This window comes from Chiloscyllium plagiosum, chromosome 3 (genome assembly GCF_004010195.1).
Source record: "Chiloscyllium plagiosum isolate BGI_BamShark_2017 chromosome 3, ASM401019v2, whole genome shotgun sequence".
Classification (NCBI taxonomy): domain Eukaryota; kingdom Metazoa; phylum Chordata; class Chondrichthyes; order Orectolobiformes; family Hemiscylliidae; genus Chiloscyllium; species Chiloscyllium plagiosum.
This window is the reverse complement of record NC_057712.1, coordinates 102,075,848-102,082,574: the sequence shown is the minus strand read 5'-3', so window position 1 is coordinate 102,082,574 and position 6,727 is coordinate 102,075,848. Positions and strand designations below refer to the sequence as shown.

At 39.9% G+C, this 6,727-nt stretch overlaps 2 long non-coding RNA genes across 3 annotated transcripts in view; one reads left to right on the top strand and one right to left on the bottom strand.

Annotated features, from left to right (window-relative positions):
• LOC122548670 overlaps positions 1 to 2,757 on the bottom strand; it is a 100,494-nt gene extending 97,737 nt beyond the window's left edge. Inside the window, exon 1 of the long non-coding RNA XR_006311299.1 lies at positions 2,644 to 2,757. This is a non-coding gene — a long non-coding RNA (uncharacterized LOC122548670). The remainder of the gene's footprint in view (positions 1 to 2,643) is intronic.
• A 195-nt stretch (positions 2,758 to 2,952) lies between these two features.
• The window catches only part of LOC122548668, a 46,827-nt gene continuing 43,052 nt past the window's right edge, over positions 2,953 to 6,727 (top strand). For both annotated transcript variants that reach the window (XR_006311296.1, XR_006311297.1), the window contains exon 1: positions 2,953 to 3,091. This is a non-coding gene — a long non-coding RNA (uncharacterized LOC122548668). The remainder of the gene's footprint in view (positions 3,092 to 6,727) is intronic.

The window sequence follows — 6,727 nt, the reverse complement described above, 5'->3', positions numbered from 1 at the left end:
GTTGCAGAGAAGATTTACCAGGATGTTGCCTGGAATGGAGAGGAAGTCGTACGAGGATAGGTTGAGAGTTCTCGGCCTTTTCTCGTTGGAACGGCGAAGGATGAGGGGTGACTTGATCGAGGTTTATAAGATGATCAGAGGAATAGATAGAGTAGACAGTCAGAGACTTTTTCCCCGGGTACAACAGAGTGTTACAAGGGGACATAAATTTAAGGTGAAGGGTGGAAAGTATAGGGGGTTTACCCAGAGAGTGGTGGGGGCATGGAATGCGCTGCCTGTGGGAGTGGTAGAGTCAGAATCTTTGGTGACCTTTAAGCGACAATTGGATAGGTACATGGATAGGTGCTTAAGCTAGGACAAATGTTCGGCACAACATCGTGGGCCGAAGGGCCTGTTCTGTGCTGTATTGTTCTATGTTCTATGTTCTATGTTTTCATGAATATTTCCAATGATTATGAATTGCTAAGCCCTAGAGAAATGACATTAAAAAGACAAGTTAGCTTCAGTAATCATGAGATGCAGTAAAGCCTAAGATTTCAAGCATTATTTAAAATGGAAATGCTGATAGATAAATGTAGCAAGCGCTAACAATCCATGTGAAACTTCCAGCAGATAATGATACAAAAAGATGTTAGGGCCTAGGTTGTAGAATTCTTCTCAACATCTCTGTCTCTCCATCTGAAAGATGCACCCGTAGATTTTATAGATACATCGTAGAAGGCATTCTATCTGGATGCATCATGGCTTGAAATGGCAACAGCTCTGCCCAGGACCGTAAGAAACTACAAAGTTGTGAACCCAGCCCAGTCCATCACGTAAGCCAGCCTTCCAACCATTGCCTCCACCTGTATTTCTTGCTGCCTTGGAAAGGTAGCCAACATAATCAATGACTCCTCCCATCCCCCAGTTATAATCTCTTCCAATCTCTTCCATCAGGCAGAAGATACAAAAGCTTAAATACATGTACCAACAGATTCAAGAACAGCTTCTTCCCTTTATCCACCTACTTTGCACCTGTAACATTATATTCTTTGTTCTGTTCTATTAGCCTGATGCACGTTGTATGGTATCTGCCTGTACTGCATGCAAAACAAAACTTTTCATTGTACCTAGGTACATGTGACAATAATACATCAAATCAAATCCAATTGAATCCCTCTTTCCTCCTTTAAAGTCACTTCTTAAAACATCTTCACTCTGACTGACTTAGCCTAATATCTTGGCTCAGCAAATTTTGTCTGATAATATTCCTCTGTGGCATCTTTAGACATTTTTATGATATTAAGGGCACTGTACATAGGAATAGGCTGTAGTCATTATTCACATCTCTGCAAAACCAGGGAATCAATTTGGTTAAATTGGTATTAAATTGAGTTGGATGACAGTCTTCTTTAAAAGCAATTATTTTTACACAGTTATGTGATATAAGATCATTCATTCCTTTATATGGAAGATTTCAATTAACAGTTTATATTTGTTTTACCCACTGGGCTTTGGCACGGTTGACTACAGCAGGAATTTCCTCATTGCTATGCCAACTGGCTAGAAATGAATATGCTATTAACCAGCAATATGGTGGCATTTTCTGAAAACAATTTTTGATATTACTTGGCTACTTGATAATTAAGAGGCATTCGCATAGAAAACGACATCCATCTCCGTGCAAGTATGAAACAGATCATCAGATTTATTGAGATAATAAATATCATATTAAGGAAACATTATTCCAAGCATACAGAATGAAACAAAATTTGAAATGGTAATTTAAGTACTTAAGTACTTAAGTGTAACACATTTACATTCAAGTAATCTATGAAATAATCAAATGAATTAAAACTAATGAAAGCTTTCAGTGTCAGTTTGTTGATATTATTGTGTTCGAGTTATAAAACACTACAAAAGGATTTTGAGAGGTTGTCAACTAATACACTAATTCTAAATGAATTGAAAGAGAAAGTGTGGAAATTTGAGGGCCTGGCAAAACTGAGTACATTAGCCATTATCGGGCTGGAGACTTCATTGAACGGACTTTCAGCAATTACTCTCACTCTCATTCACTAGAAAAACACACTTTCACTTAATTGAGCTACACTAAATCATATTCTGACATATTATTAGATTAATCCTGATCATCGTAAATAGCAGAGGAGGCTTCAGGGCCAAATATTCAACTGTGGCCCTTTTACTTCCCTGTCAACGAAGATGCTGTCCTAACCCTCTTCCCTGTCCTCTTTCTTTCTTATTTGAGAGGATGTCCCCTTGGCATTGTGTGCACCATTAAATTTTCCTGGCACATTAGACAGGCAGTTGCTGAGGCCAGTTCCATGAGATATTGCTGAGTGAATTAACCACTGGGCTGGACCCTCTGTCTCACCCCAGATAAAATCACACCAGATTCCCCAATACTTTACACAATCCTGACTTATATGTAGTCACCAGACATGCTCCTGCATTTCCAAAGAGAGTCAGTAGCTGCATTAAAGTTGGGGCCAGTGAGGTGACAGTGAGAAAGGTCTAAAAGTGGATTCCCCTGATGTTAACTGTTCATCCACCTCACAAACTCCCAGATGCAGGGGGCGGGTTCTTAAAACCAGGGCCAGAGAGTTATTGAACACAGTTTGGCCCACCTACACTTACACTTACCAACACCTGCATTGAGAGCAGTTCACTGAATGGTTTCAGCGCACTTCCAGCATCTGTTGCTTCCATTGAGTCCGACAAATTGAAATACCGTGGCAGCCGTTTTTCTATGCCCAATTGAAGTAAAAGCCCATCAGAAATCCTCTTTAAACTGACCCTTATCCAAACAGGAAGTTGACCTTTGACACCCAGCATTGTAAGGCTACACCAATGGAAATTTCATTATCCCTGCTTCAGCTGCACTGAGTGAAATTTAATTGTGTAATTATCTGGGTGACTGAATGTGTAAAACTTTATGATGTGTCAGTTAAATGAAGCAGTGTGTCGGTGAGCTTCATGCAAGTTGTTGCATGATTTAATGCTCAGAAGGACATTTTTATGAAGATACCTGTAGAACCTTAAAGAAAAAATAGCACATGTTGGAGGGATTGTTAAGCCAAAGAAGTCACTGGTATGGTTCCTTTTAACTGCCTGTTGTGTCTTACTTATTACACTTAAACAATGCTATTGCAACTTGGAATGACATCATCCTTAATTAAATTAGGAACTGGTCTTGAAATATTTGCTCAAGTTGCTTTCTCATATTTATTCTGAACATCGGGTCTTGGTTTTATAAGCTTTTTAACTTCTTGCACCATGTTCATGATGCATTTTATCATCAAATTGAAAGGATGCCCCTCCAAAATGATCCAGTAATGCATTTTCTTTACATATACCAGCCATCTTATGTTATCTCTGAGAAAGACTGGCCTGTAAATGGTGTATGATATACTGTTTTTCTTCAGCTCGCTGCAAATTATCTACTGTGAATTGATCAAACTGTATAGGCAACCATTTAGTTATCGAAACTGCAAACACAATGATGCTGCACAACCATATCAATTTCATAGAAGCGGATTTTTAATTAGAAGTTGCCCATTTAAACACATGAACTTGGCGCAAGAGTTCAATTCTCAAGATCATGGCTGATCTGATTTTAACTTCAACTCTACATTCCTGCAAATCCCTAATAACCTTTCATCCCCTTGGTCATCAGGAATTTATCCACCCCTGCTTTAAAAATATCTAAAGATTCTGCTTTCACTGCCTTTTGAGGAAGGGAATTCCAAAGATTCAAACCTTCAATATCCTTTCCACATTCACTCAGTCAGGTCTCCTCAGGAATTTTATGCTTCAGCCAAGTTACCTGGCAATTCTAACCTCCAGAGCATACAGACCGAGCCAGTGTAGCCTTTCCTCATAAGGTAGTCTGCTATTTCTAGGTATCAATCTAGTAAACCTTCTCTGAACTGCTTCCGATGCATTTACATTCTTCTGTAAGTATCGTGACCACTATTATAGACAGCAATCCAGATGAAGTTCTGCCAATATTGTGTATAACTGGGGCATAGCCTCCCTACTCTTGCATTCAATTATTCAATCCATCTCACAATAAACCATAATACTCTAGTACCAGTCCTGATAATTTGTTGTACCTGCATACAAACCTTCTGTGATTCATGCACTAGGACACCCAGATGTTTCTAGATTTCAGATCTCTGTTCGTTCACCATTTAGATATTATGTTTAATTTCAATTCTTTATGCAAAAATGGACAATTCTACAGCATGCCACATTATAATCAATTTTCCAGAATGTTTCGCACTGACTTAACCAATCTATGTCTATTTGTAGGCACCTTTTGTCTTCTCACAACTCACTTTCCTACTTGTCTTTGTACCATGTGCAAATTTAGTTACCATACCTTCAGTTCCTTCATCCAAATCAATTATATAAGTTGTAAAAGAGTCCAGGCCGCAGCACCAACCCCTGTGGCACATGACCCGTGACATCCTACTAACCTGAAAAGGATCCAATCATTCCTAACTTCCTATTAGCCAGCTAATCTTCTATCCATACCAATATGTTACCATATACACCCTGAGCTTTTTATTCTCTGCATGATCAAAAGCCTTCTGGAAATCTAAATACAATATCATTGGTTTCCCTTTATCTGCTACATAAATGGCTTTAAATTTATGTTTAATCTGCCTTACAGGTTTCAGCTTTTAAAAAAGAAACCACATGTAAAATCCCATTATCTATCTCGCATTGTTCAATGACAAGTCTTAAAATTCTTTAACACGCTCCATTATCCCTGCTCATTTGATCTTTTGATTATTAACCATTGATGATTCTCCATGTTGTTTGGGTAGATATATGAATGTGTAAGGCGAAAGTGAGCACTGCAGATGCTGGAGATTAGAGTCAAGAGTGTGGTGCTGAAAAAGCACAGCCAGTCAGACAGCATCCAAGGAGCAGGAAAATCAATGTTTCGGGCAAAAGCACTTTGTCAGGATATTTGGAAATATTTGACACATAGACATAGAGATATACAGCATGGAAACAGACCCTTCGGTCCAACCCGTCCATGCCGACTAGATATCCCAACCCAATCTGGTCCCACTGCCAGCAACTGGCCCAAATCCCTCCAAACTCATCCCATTCATATACCCATCCAGGTGCCTTTTAAATGTTGCAATTGTACTAGCCTCCACCACTTCCTCTTGGCAGCTCATTCCATATATGTACCACCCTCTGCGTGAAAACATTGCCCCTTAGGTCTCTTTTATGTTTTTCCCCTCTCACCCTAAACCTATGTCCTCTAGTTCTGGACTCCCCGACCCCAGGGAAAAGACTTTGTCTATTTACCCTATCCATGCCCCTCACAATTTTTATAAACCTCTATAAGGTCACCCCTCAGCCTCTGAGGGTCCAGGAAAAACAGCCCCAGCCTGTTCAGCCTCTCCCTATAGTTCAAATCCTCCAACCCTGGCAACATCCTTGTAAATCTTTTCTGAACCCTTTCAAGTTTCACAACATTTTCATAGCTCCTTAAAAGTGGAGTCGCAGGTAGATAGGATAGTGAAGATCGTGTTTGGTATGCTTTCCTTAATTGGTCAGAGTATTGAGTACAGGAGTTGGGAGGTCATGTTGCGGCTGTACAGGACATTGGTTAGGCCACTTTGGAATATTGCGTGCAATTATGGTCTACTTCACATCTGGCAAAATCAATAATTATTTGGAACATTGTGTACAAAACTGGTATCTGGTTGATATGAGCTATCATGTTAACAGTCTTTATATTAAGTGTAACTTCTAAAAGCTTAATGACTTTCACTTGTAGAAGTAAGACAAAAATTATTTCATACTGTTGTTTAAATATGTATGTGTTATACAAGTACATGGTATAAGATGAACATTATTTTCCCCAAATCATGTTCCATATCCAGCTAACCGTTAATTAAGACTGGAGAGAGAAGGTTACAAAGGATTATTTACGCACTGACCCAGACTGCATTAATAGCAAAGGACTATGGCTTACTGCTGACTATAGACTTCTATGATACTTTGTGTGGCAGTTTCAGGTTGAGAGAATCTTGCAACATAATGTCTACTACAGGGGATCTGTGGTGTGTGTGAGCATCTTTCAGTATCTTTCAATGAATCACATTTAAGTATCCTCACTGAGACACAAAAGAACAAGGGCCCTGTTTCGCAGTTGCCATGAGATCCCCTAAAGTTCAAAAATGAACTCAATTATGGGTGCACACACCTCCAACAGGATATGCACTAGGTGTCATGTTTATTAAGAGATTGTGGGCAGCACAGTGGCACAGTAGTTAGCACTGCTGCCTCACAGTGCCAGAGACCCGGGTTCAATTCCCACCTCAGGCGACTGACTGTGTGGAGTTTGCACATTCTCCCCATGTCTGCGTGGGTTTGCTCCGGTTTCCTCCCACAGTCCAACGATGTGCAGGCCAGGTGAATTGGCCATGCTAAATTGCCCGTAGTGTTAGGTGAAAGGGTAAAATGTAGGGGTATGGGTAGGTGTGGACTTGTTGGTCCAAAGGTCCTGTTTCCACACTGTAAGTAATCTAATCTAATTTGTGGTGCACACTTCAGACCAAATGGAAATGAACAGGCACATCATGGCATCAATCATCTCTGTGCTCAAATTTGAGTCTTTTTTTTAGCTCCACAGCTTGGGTCCTTTCTTAAGGCTTACGCCATGGAATATGATGTTAAGCAACAGGAAGGAACTCCA